Consider the following 12,764-nt stretch of genomic DNA (forward strand, 5'->3'; position numbering starts at 1 on the left):
AATTTTCAGATTAATGCTTCTTTCTTAACCGCGAGTTAAACCCACTTAAGATTTTTAAAAAAGATTTGCCAAGCTAGGCTTGGTGGCTCATGCCTGTAATCCTATAACTTTGGGAGGCCAAGGCGGGCAGATCATCTGAGGTCAGGAGTTCGAGACCAGCGTGGTCAACATGGTGAAACTCCATCTCTACTAAAATACAAAAATTAGCCAGGTGTGGTAGCACACACCTATAATCCCAGCTATTTGGGAGGCTGAGGCACAAGAATTGCTTGAACCCAGGAGACAGAGGTTGCAGTGAGCCAAGACCATGCCACTACCACTCCAGCCTGGGTGATATAGAGTGAGACTCTGTCTCAAAAAAATAAATAAATAAAAATTACAAAGTTTTACTACATAATAGCTTATGTTTTAAAACAATTACTGTCTATAGTTAGGCATGAGGGAGAATAGGGCATTTTCATTTCTGGAATTACTGATAAATTATTTCCTCAAATTCTTCCCTCCCATGAATAAATTATTTCCTCAAATTCTTCCCTCCATGATTTCTTCTTGATTGTGTTGTCTCATCTTCCTGTACTCATTAATTAAATGACTTGGTTAAATATATTGGTATTGGGCAATGTATAATCACAGTCTATTACTTTCTCATTTTTCTCAAAGACTTAAATGATATAATTACCTTTATCTTCTTACACAGCCATTGACGCACTTATTTTTTAATCATGCTGTTGCAGGATCCTTGGGGTGACGCTTTTCTGGACAAAAAACCTCTGTGGCCACTGGCACCTTTGTATGAGTTTTTCTTGGGACTACTCATTCCACCTGCTCAGCTTGGCAGGCTCTACTCGGCTCACACTACTGGCCTGGATCCCACACCTGCCAAGTGTGAACCAGGTGTGGAGCAGCAAAGGGTGTGTGAGGGAGCTAGCACTGGGTCCAGCAACTGCACAGTCAGGCATGTTGGCTGATGCAGCACGGTTGGCACCTCCAGGTGCTGGAACAGGTGCCTGCTCTCTGCAAGGCTGTGACTGGACCAGGTTCACCACACGCAGCTTCAACAACTGCCCTCAGGGAACACAGTGGAAGCTTGGAGACTCCAGGAAATGCAAAGCCCCAAAGAGGGAGTCACAGCCTTGCCTTGGGGAGCCCCGAGGTCTGGAGAGGGCCACAACTCTCCTCTCCCCTTCACCTTCAATGTGGCCGCCAGGGGCATGTTTCCGCCCTGTTTGTGTTACAGTTCTTTCAGCCCCGCCATTCCGCATTTCTGGAGTTCTTTTCCTGCGTCCAGGAAGAATGAAGTATGCAGAAGAGTGGAGGGTGAGCGAGGTGAAGAGGAGCTTTACTGAGTGACAGAATACCTCAGAGGAGGCCCTAGAGTGGGTAGCTCCTCTCTGCCGCTGGTTGTCCCGATGGCTGCTCAGCTCTGGCTGAGCCTGGGGCTTCTGTAGGCGTTCAAAGGGGAGGAAGTGCACCCTGATTGGTCCATGGGCGGCTATAGGCGGGCCCAGAAAAGGCACCACAAGTTCTCACTCCTGTCAATGGGACTGGCAGCCGTCCCTGCAGCCTTCAGGCCCTTCCCAACCTGAAAGTAGGGTCTCACCATGGGCATCCCGTTCTACCCAGTAGCCTGTCTGCCTCTGCTGCCATTCATGGCACCCAGGCTGTTCATGCCAAGAGGAGCCTGCAGGCCAGCACTGAACTACCTGTAACACCCCCTCAACTTCCCTCCTATGCTCATCAGCACCCAAAGTCCAGAGGGGCCATGTGGGCAGGGGCTGGTGTGTCACCACTGCCCCAAGTGTGCACACACCCAGCCAGACTGTGACAGCACCTGGGCTCAGCCCCAACAAGATCGGAGCGGGTGCCGGGAGTGGAGAGGGCAGGCAGCAACAGCAGACACTTCTGAGATTGTAGGGGAGATGCCCGACTCTGCAGTGCATCGTGGGTGTGTGGCTGTAGCTGCATCCAGGGGCGTGCCTGCTCTGTGGACTGAGAGGCATAGAACCGCCGCTGTGACTTGGGGCATCTGCAGCTGCCCCAGGAGGGCAGGTCTCCTGCCGGCTGCCAGGCTCCCCACTTTGAGACGTCACCGCCAACGAGGGGGGACCTGGGTTCACAGGCGCAACCTGAGTGTCTGTAGCTGTGACCAGGAGGGCAGGGATCCTGCCTGCTTTGTGGAGTGGGATGCCCGGGTCCACAGCCACGACTTGGGCAGCTACAGCTGCATCCCAGGAGTTCCCACCCCACCAACTCAGAGGGGTGGGGCTCCCACTTGTCCCGGCTACCACCAGGTCTGTGGAGGGGGAAGCCCGGGCGGCGTTTCCCGGCTGCAGCTGATGTGATGGCAGCAGTGGCTCCAGACAGCCGCCACTGCTATCAGTACTATCTCGTTCGGGTATTCTCAGTGGACCCATATATACACTTAACATTTCACACAGTTCCCCAAATGGACGGTGCTTTCTAACACCCATGTTTTTGGACACAATGTTTTTTCTATCTTTTCTCTTGGCTAATCTCCATTTATTCCTCTAAACCCATTTCATATGACATTATTACCAGAAAATTCTTCATAATCCTCTCCGTAATGGAAAGGATGACTTTTTCATATTTTCTCATGGTATTCTCTGAATCCATCCATCATAACACATATCATATCACATTGTAGTTACTTTAAATCTCTGCTTCCACATAGAATGTGAGAATCTTAAAACATGAATTATATTTAGTGATTTTCAGGTGTCCAGAACTCATTCTATGGCACAGAATATTTATTGAAAATTTGTTGGATGCAATATACAGGTTGTAAATAATATGGAGTCAGGAATGATATGTTTAGTAGCAAGTACTTATACAGGCAAAACCATAAGTTAACATTGTTGCACTAGAATGTACTAGGCATTGTTCTAAGCATATCACTAATAGTAAGATATTAATTATTAAAACAGCCTTATGAGGTTGCTATTACTGTCCTTCTCATTTTGTATTAAACAGGGTTGAGTTAGTATTGACTACGCATGCCATAAAGACAGTAAGTACAAAAAATGCAGATTAGGCTAAATATGTAATCCTTCTAAAATATAGCCTGGAAAGCTACACGTAAGAATATTATCAAACCTTCTAAACAGCATTTGTCTGAAATAATACATTTCTTAAACTTGAGCAAAGTCGTTAGAATGGCAGTTTTAAGTAGTCCCTATTACTCTAATAGACAAGCTAAAGGGTCATGCTAGAGAAAGAACCAAATGTTGACTGATGACACGCATGCTGTGTCCAGCCCCAGTCTCTGGAAACACCCCCCTCCCACACCACCCCAATGCCATGTTTCACAAGCAGGATCCTTGAATAGGGAGAATCCTTCATGTGGCTGGAAATGGAGTGTTACTGGGTATAGGGGCCGACTTCGTCTGTGGCATGGTGACATCTCAAGCACTGGTTATTCTCCTGCTCACAGGTTGCCCTCTGAAAGGATGGTTACTAGTTTATAAACTCCAAGTTGACAGTCATTGTGTCCATCTTATTCCCCTGAGGGGGCCTAACACCTATTGGAAATAGAAGATACTAAATACGTATTTGTTGAATTGCAAAATCAGTGAATGGATATTCACTTTACTTGCTTGATCTGCAGATTCTAGGGAAATTTAGGTTGCACATCAACTTGATTTTAAAAGCTTTTTAAAATATATAACAGTGTTAAAATTAAAGCTTGAGATGTATTACTTTATTCTTTGCCTTCAAAAAAGAATATTGAACAGGTATACTTGCTCATGCTTGTAATTTCAGTACATTGGGAAGCTGAGGTTGGAGGATCACTTGAAGCTCAGAATTGGAGGCTTCAGTGAGCTATGACTGCACCACTGCATTCCAGCATGGGCAACAGAGCTAGACCTTGTCTCCAAAAAAAGAAAAAAAAAAAACTGAAGAAAAATAATACTAAGCTTATCTCTCTCTCTCCACGCACACACACAGACACACTCACACAAAATGAATGCTTGTGTGACTCCTAAAGAATGTTAATCTTACTGTGTGCATAGGTCAGAATACTTAGAACATTCACTTTGAGAAAATTCGATACAGTAAAATGAAATTATTTGATTTCATTTTAATTAATGAAATAAAATAAAATTTCAATTTTAATTAGAGAAAATAAAGTATAATAACAAGTTTGTAAATTTTCAACTTACTTTGTAATATTGAAACAAAATAGAACGATTCTTCTTTGAAACCACAAAGGTTTATTTTAATAATGTCTAAAGACAAATCATGAGAAACCCAGAAGGTTTTTTTCTTTGCAGAATAGAGTTGGGATGGGCCGTTCTTATTTTTTATGCAAATAGTTTGATATGATAAGGAATACCAAATGATATTTTAAAGACTCTAATTCTGTATTTCAGAAAATTCAATTATATATGCTCACTTATGATTAGATATGATGACAGTGGCTTATTGAAAATGTGAGTGTTCTCAGTGAGTCTTAACTGACATCTTAGTGTATAAGTTACCCCACAATTAAAAGGTCACAATTAACCTATACTGGGGGGGAAATTATAATTTTGGGGTGAATTTGTTTAAGGTGATTTTTATAACTATTTTCAGAGTCAAAGCATTTTGTACTTCATGGTAATTCTTCCAGTCATGGAACAGGGCAGGGGCACTCTCTTGTGCAAAGATGCAACTCCAGTGGGAAACATAGTGCCTGGCACCTAGTAGCTGTTGAATGAACGTGTGTTGCCTGCCTGAAAACAAATTTTCCTGTGTATCAGGGTGAGTTATTACATTGATTTTACAAATAAAAAGAAAATATTGAAATTATTAGGCAAGAATGCCTAAGTAATTATTTGAAAAATCTCCTTTGTTTTAAAGGCTCTGTAACTATAGAGATTATCAACTGAGTCATTTTGAGATAATAGATTCATGTGTTTATTATTTTATAATAATTTTGAAGATTACATTTTGCAATGGTATATGCTGTGTGTAAATGCCATTATGCTGAGCATAATTTTCAGTGACAGAAATGTAATAAAAATAGGATAAACGATGAAATAAATTTCTATCAATTTATGCTTAAGGATATATATGTGTGTGAGATAATGAATATTGGACAAAAAAATATGATGGGCTAAGAAGATTGTTTAGTTTATAAAATAATTTTTTATCCTGAAAAATAGAAAACTGTTTTTAACTCTTGAGTAAATCAATCAATAGATGTGGACTGGAAACAATATTCCTTAGTGTGGAAAATAGGCTAGAATTAGTGTGATAGAATTAATCAAATCTACTTTTCTTTTGTAAAATGAGTAACTTATACAAAAATGATTAACTTCAACAAAGGGCAGACTTTTCTCTGTTTTAAAATTTTACTCCCCAAAACACAAGCTAAGGACTTCTAAAAACAGAAATTTGGCAGGTAGATTTTCTCTCTATTTCATGTAAGTGTAATTCCCTACTGTCATCAGTTTCTGATGGTTGATGATTCCGCTGTTTGTACCTGCAGCCCGGACTCCGGCTTCCTACTCCAGATTCTTTGGTCCTAGCCTGCTGTGCATCTCCTTTTGGAAGCCTAACAGGTGATCAAACTTAACAAGTTCAAATTCTACATTTTCTTCATTTCATTAAACCTGTTCTTTCTGCACTCTTCCGTTTTTATTAGTTGTAGTTATATTCTTCTAGGTTTTCTTGATGAAAGGCTTAGAGTCCTTCCTAATTTCTCTCTTTCCCTCACATTTTAATTCTTACCCATAAGAAAGTACAGTGCAACACATCCTGAATGCTACCATTTTTCATCACAACCACTTGTGCAAGCCACTGGTGCACTTCTGCATCATTGTGGTGTATGTAGAATATGTAAATGGGTAATATTAGGACCGGTCTGACTTCCTTGCTTCCCCCTTTACATCACCCCATCACCTTCAGCCTCAGTTTTCCATATACCAGCCAGAATGATGCTCGATACAGGTACATGAGATGGTGTAAGCCCTTCTTCACGGCCCACCAATGGTTTCCCATAATTGCTGTCAATCTACTATTATCCACCCACATACATACTGTGGGCATTGACTTTATCTTCTGGTATTCTCTGCCTCTGTTTTTATAGTTACTTGGACACATCAAATAAATATCCACATTTCAGATTTTGTACTTGCTCCCTCCTCAACCTTCCTATTCTTCCCCGTGGACAAGGACTTGACTCGTTTCCTTTATTTTTGCCATTCTCTTTCATATGTCACCTTCTCAATGAGGTCTCCCCTGGCCACCTCTCCATTATACTGGCTCTCAGCTTCCTAACTCTACCTTACATGTCCTTTTAGCTGTAGCCACTATTGGATGTTTACCTCCTCTAAAATATAATCTCCATGAAAACAAGGATTCTGCCTCCTGGGTTCACTGCCTGTAGCCCCAGCACCTGACATAGTGCCTGATACAGAGAAGGCAATTAGTAAATATTTATTGAATGAATACTTTGCTGAAAGTTCAATCATTTAACTAAATATTAATATATGTTACTGGCAATATAGGTAACAACTAGTGGATACAGATAAATGGCTAGATAGATGTGTTCACCTTTATTCATAATATATAATCTTATAATCACCCTGGAATGTAAATTAATTTCAGTCAGTATAGTTTGACAAATATAAAATCATCATTTAGTATTTTAGAGTTTGTGTAAGGTGAGTTATCAAACCACTTTGTTTACAAACCCGTCACCATTAAGACAGCTAATGTGATTTTTTTTTTTTTTTGAAATGGAGTCTCGCTCTGTTACCCAGGCTGGAGTGCAGTGGTGCTATCTTGGCTCACTGCAAACTCCACCTCCTGGGTTCACACCATTCTCCTGCCTCAGCCTCCCCAGTAGCTGGGACTACAGGTGCCTGCCACCACGACCAGCTAATTTTTTTGTATTTTTAGTAGAGACGGGGTTTCACCGTGTTTGCCAGGATGGTCTCAATCTCCTGACCTCGTGATGTGCTTGCCTCGGCCTCCTAAAGTGCTGGGATTATAGGCGTGAGCCATTGCGCCCAGCCGGCTAATGTGATTTTTAAATACGTGTATTTTGGAATTGATGTGTAAAATCTGAAATGCCAGCATACATTTGGTTTGGGGTGTGTGTTAGAGTATGTTAATGTTGCATTCCCTTCTACTTTTTTTGAAAGAGATCCTTGAGAGAAAAACAACTCTAGAAAATGGGGTACTGAACCAACATAAAAGACGGAAAAATAAGTTGAAATAATCATGGTTAATAGCATTCTCATATAATACCTAAAACATCATATTTTCTACCAAAAGAAAGTACTTTACACTTGGGACACTCTGTTTTTTTAGAACTCATTTTATGGCAGAGTTTTGGATGTTCAAATTTATCATTATCAAATGATCTCAAACAATACTGCGTTCATGCTAACTTGACTCCACTGACAACTGATTAGTGAATTAGTTTGTGTACGTTGCTTACTACGTAATCAAGCTCAGAATAAAAGAGTACAGTTTTCAAAAGTTATATTATTGCCAAAACAAGTACTGTATGTTGGAACCCAATATCCTCAAATAATGTATTTTCCATGTAAGTGTGTAATCTCAGCTTGAGTTGTCTAATCAGTCCAGCACCACAACCAACATCAGTTCAATATCTCTTCTTCTCAAGCAAGAGCACACACGGAGAGTTTTTGCTCTCGCAATGTGTTTTAGGTTTCCACGCACTTGTGGGTCAGATGAATGGAGTTTAGTAGTCTCCACGTTTTTATATTTGCCTAATTAACATATAATAATTGTTGCAAAATGCCTAATTACAGTTGGGACACATGGAACCTCTTTAGCTTTTCTGTGAAGTCTGTAACCATGAACATCATAATAAGATTAAAATGAAACACTTATGTCAGTTGGTGTAATGATTAATTTTTTAAATTTCCCACTGAGACACAGGGATGATTTATACCTATTTTGGATCCTTAAATATATCTTTATAAAGGTTAGAATATTAGAACATCAATCTAGATATTAATAAATACAAAAAATACAGGACATAGCTTTCATTGTTATTATATCACATTTTTATTGTATTGATTGTGTGGGAAACAGAGACAGGACACCTAGAACACTGATCTGTAACAATGGAATAATATTTCTTCCTTGATGTCTTCAGAAGAGTCAAGAGAGCTATTATTTCAGAACAGTTGCTTCTGTTTAATATTAGAATAGTTTGTTTTACTAAACTTAAACAATGTAATTAGATTGACTTTTTATTTTTTATTTATTTTTTTTTTTATTTTTTTTTTTTGAGACGGAGTCTCGCTCTGTGGCCCAGGCTGGAGTGCAGTGGCGCGATCTCGGCTCACTGCAAGCTCCGCCTCCCGAGTTCACGCCATTCTCCTGCCTCAGCCTCCCGAGTAGCTGGGACTACAGGCGCCCGCCAACTCGCCCGGCTAGTTTTTTTTGTATTTTTTAGTAGAGACGGGGTTTCACCGTGTAGACCAGGATGGTCTCGATCTCCTGACCTCGTGATCCACCCGTCTCGGCCTCCCAAAGTGCTGGGATTACAGGCTTGAGCCACCGCGCCCGGCCAGATTGACTTTTTAAAGGTGGTAAATTGTGCATGATACCGTTGGTAAGACATGAAGTCAAAGGCTACATAATTGGCTGGCTTCTTGAAAAGAATAATAATACCATTTATCAGAGAAGTTTTGATAATTATTGTTATTAGAAGAATGTTGAATTTGAATGTCTTTGAAAAATTTGGCAGAATATATTCAACAGATAAGGTTCAGGACTCTGAAACCAAGAAAACCGTGGAACAGGAGAGGGTAATTCAATGAAATACTGTGGAGAGAGAAACTGTGGGCCAAGAACAGAATGAGAGTGGCTTCTAGTGTATTAAAAGTCAAGAAAGAAGAGATAATTCAAGAAAACAAAGATAAAAATGGTCAAGGAATTACAGAGACTCTCAGAAGAGGTTAGAGTCAAGAGTCCCAAGGGAATAGAGCTTCAAGTAATAAATGCTCAGCAGTGCTGAATGCAGAGAAGCTGTTCCAGTATCTTTAATTTGTTAGAAACTAGTAAAGTATCAAGCATGTGAAATTCTGAGGTGGTTACTTTAAGCTACAATCCTAGGAGTGGATCAGTTGCCTTATCATAACCTCAAATCCCATGTTATTTAGTGTGCAATTAGGAACCCCACACTTAAAAAAAGCATTCACATGTGCTAGACCTGGCCATATATGTGTATCAAACAACATGCTTCTTTATGAAGTAGTATGGATAATATTACAAATAAGTTTTTTTTTTTTTTTTTTTTTTGAGACGGAGTCTCACTCTGTCGCCCAGGCTGGAGTGCAGTGGCGCCATCTCGGCTCATTGCAAGCTCCACCTCCGGGGTTCAAGCCATTCTCCTGCCTTAGCCTCCCGAGTAGCTGGGACTACAGGTGCCCGCCACCATGCCCGGCTAATTTTTTTGTATTTCTAGTACAGACGGGGTTTCACCGTGTTAGCCAGGATGGTCTTGATCTCCTGACCTCATGATCCACCCACCTTGGCCTCCCAAAGTGCTGGGATTACAGGCGTGAGCCACCATGCCTGGCCACAAATAAGTTTTCATTGCAGAAACTAGTGGTCTACAAGAGATGTTAGAGGAACTAAACTATGTAAAGATACTCTTAATAGGATAAGTATATAGAAGGTTCTGTAGTGTGCACTCTTATGGAAGAAACTGGTAGATTTATCTGTAAATTGCCTTGTGACTGGCTGTGAATTTAAAGGATTCTGCTTGGTGTTAGCATTAACTAAATCTTGACCTAAGAGTATTGTCACGTTTTTTTCTTAAATGAGCTTGTCATGCAAACTACAGTTACCAGATAGCTGAGATGTCCTTGCCTTTTCAAAATAGGTTGTATGATTTTATTGTGTGTATGCATGCTAAAAACATTTGTATAATAAATAGCTACATGTGTGACAGATTTCAATCTGAGACATTCTTTTATTAGACCAAAAAATATAGTTATGGGAATAATATCAAACCTTAAAGCAGAGATAATTACTTTCTAAACCGGAACCAAGTGTTGTGCATAACCAAAATGTTTTCCGGTTGACATAGAGACCCAGTGAACTAAGGCGGATAATTGACTAGTGAATTTTCAACGTGGACGCTGTTGTTTCTCTGTGGCAGGGAGAGTTCACTGCTACTGTGAAAGCGTAAATCTACCTGAAAGAGATTGAGGAGGAAATAAGTAAGAAAGTGCAGAAAACACCTAAATTAATAAAGTTCTCATTCTCATTGCCTGGTATAATCTTCTATTTTGGTAAATAGTAAGTATGGTTAAATTTTCCTTTATTGTAAGATAAAAGAAGGCAAAAATATTTAAGATCATGGCCTTTAAAACAGTAAAACTGATAAACAATGTCTTAAAATAACACAAATATTTATTTTTCAGTTCAGTATCTGCTATCTTTAAAAATAAGATCTTTTGCTTTGGCCAATACACCCTCATCTTGATATAAATGTAATACTTTAGAGCAAGAAGAAAAAATATTAATTCCAGTTACAAAAATAAGTTATTATTTGACATATATGTCATTTTATATTGAATAATATTTTAAACCAACATATTTCTTATTCAAGGACAGAAAAAGAAATGAATAGAGTCATTATTCTCTGGAACAATAGAAGAAAATGTTATATTCATAGGTCTAAAACATTGTTTCGAAAAAGGAGTACCTTTTGCAAACTAAAGAACTATTGAGAATTCTGAATGACTTGGATAATTCTTTACAAGAGCATCCTCAGCTATATCTTTGTATGGATTCACGATGGAAAATTATAATACTGTGGGTTTCCATGTCAAATATTAAGCCAATTACCAATCTAGTTGTCTAGTCTGAGAGTTAATGGGATAAGTTTAAGATAGAGAACTGTCATTTTGTCTATGTAGCTAGATGAGTAGGTAATTTAAAATAAAAGTCATTTTAGAAATATGTGAGGTCAACAAAGATCTATTAAGTTTAAATCTCTAAATCTTAATTGGAACTGTCCCAACTACCCCTATTCTATCTTACAAACTATGAACAAGAAGATAACACCACAGTTCCTTTAAAAAAAAAAAGCATCAGCACTTACCTCACAATCACAATTTTTAATGGAAGTAACTTAACGAGAAAATAGAATTCAAACATGTACCTGATATTTTTCTGAGCCTGCTTCTCTAGTTAAGGCAAATATAATGTGTGCCATTATATAGTTAGTTGGGAAATTATATGTACTGGTAACATTTTGTATCCAATGAATATTACAAATGGAACAAGGATATGATGAGCAATAATCAAATATAAAGATGTATCTTTATAGTTGTTAGCAGTCCATGCAAAAAAAAATATTTTTTCTTCAATAAAAGTGACATTTTTTCCATTTGTTTAACATGTGAAAAACCACTTTGTAATGGCTTAAGCCTACCACATGCTATCAAAAAAACAAAGGAATAATTAAGAGAAATTATAAAGGTTATTCAGAAATCTTGTGATTTGGGCTTTTGTGATTCCACGAGAGCTGTTTAAATATTTCTCCCTATTTTCTACCAATACCTCAATTTTGTTACAGGAAAAATGTTGACAACTTTAAAGATGACATTGTCTATGTCTTTCTCTAATTAAAAGTTCCTACTGGAAGCTCTCCATTCTTCTCCTTCTTTACTTATATATAGTTCCCTCTGCACTTATTTTCATGTAACGTTTATGATTGCATTTATCCGTGTAATTGTTTATATCTTACGACTTCCTACTCCACTGGAGGACTAAAGAAAAGTTCTCTTTTCTAGTTCCCACAGTCCACAGTCACATCCTATCATGCATATGAAAATAAATGCTACTAAAATATTAACTGAAAAGTAGGGATGATAGTGTTTTCCTTTTGTCAGGTAAGAACTAACTTCTTTTGTCACCTTAAACTTGGAGGTGGAGATAATGATGTTGAAGGGACTGTGGTTAAGCAAAAGTGGAGTTTTTTCTTCCCTTACCTATCAGTCTTTTTATATAATTGACCAAGTCCGCTGCAGTAACTACTATCTAATTCCATTGACGTGTTTCCTCTGTACTGTAGAAGCCTTAAAGTTTCTAATGCTGTGGGAAAAAGCCTATGGTGGAGTCGTTACAAATCATGGCTTCAGAATTAAACGTAGAACTGAATTCTAGTACTGTCATATTCCTATTCTTTTTTTTTTTTTTTTTTTCTTTTTTGAAACAGAGTCTTCCTCTGTCACCCCGGCTGGAGTGCAGTGGCTTGATCTCGGCTCACTGCAACCTCCGCCTCCCAGGTTCAAGCGATTCTCCTGCCTCAGTCTCCTGAGTAGCTGGGACTATAGGCACCTACCACCACGCCAAGCTAAGTTTTGTATTTTTAGTAGACACGGGGTTTCACCATGTTCGCCAGGCTTGTCTTGAACTTCTGACCTCAGGGATCCACCCTCCTCAGACTCCCAAAGTGCTGGGATTAAAGGCGTGAGCCACCATGCCGGGCCAATACTCCCATTCTTTATTCAGCAGCAGGTAAGCAAACAAAACAAAATCTTATTTCTAACAACATAAATTCACCAAAATACTAGCAAAATTAAACACAAAATGTTAAAACTTCATAAAAAAAATTCTGGACATTTAACCCATATGCTTTTTTTTTCTCACATTAAGATAAAAGCAATTATAGATGACTGATGGGATCAGTGTGACAGTTCCATGAAATAATGAATGTAAAGGTCTTAGCACAGTGCTTGGTAAATTCTAGCAACAAATGA

General features: G+C 39.0%; 1 protein-coding gene and 1 long non-coding RNA gene across 2 annotated transcripts in view; one reads left to right on the forward strand and one right to left on the reverse strand.

Annotated features, from left to right (window-relative positions):
- The window catches only part of DOK6 (docking protein 6), a 429,154-nt gene that overhangs the window by 86,738 nt on the left and 329,652 nt on the right, over positions 1-12,764 (forward strand). The window lies entirely within an intron of this gene.
- LOC117062208 overlaps positions 9,582-12,764 on the reverse strand; it is a 58,352-nt gene continuing 55,169 nt past the window's right edge. The window contains exon 3 of the long non-coding RNA XR_004428256.1: positions 9,582-10,189. This is a non-coding gene — a long non-coding RNA (uncharacterized LOC117062208). The remainder of the gene's footprint in view (positions 10,190-12,764) is intronic.

The sequence above is a fragment of the Trachypithecus francoisi genome, unplaced genomic scaffold (genome assembly GCF_009764315.1).
Source record: "Trachypithecus francoisi isolate TF-2019V2 unplaced genomic scaffold, Tfra_2.0 Contig01474, whole genome shotgun sequence".
NCBI classification, from domain to species: domain Eukaryota; kingdom Metazoa; phylum Chordata; class Mammalia; order Primates; family Cercopithecidae; genus Trachypithecus; species Trachypithecus francoisi.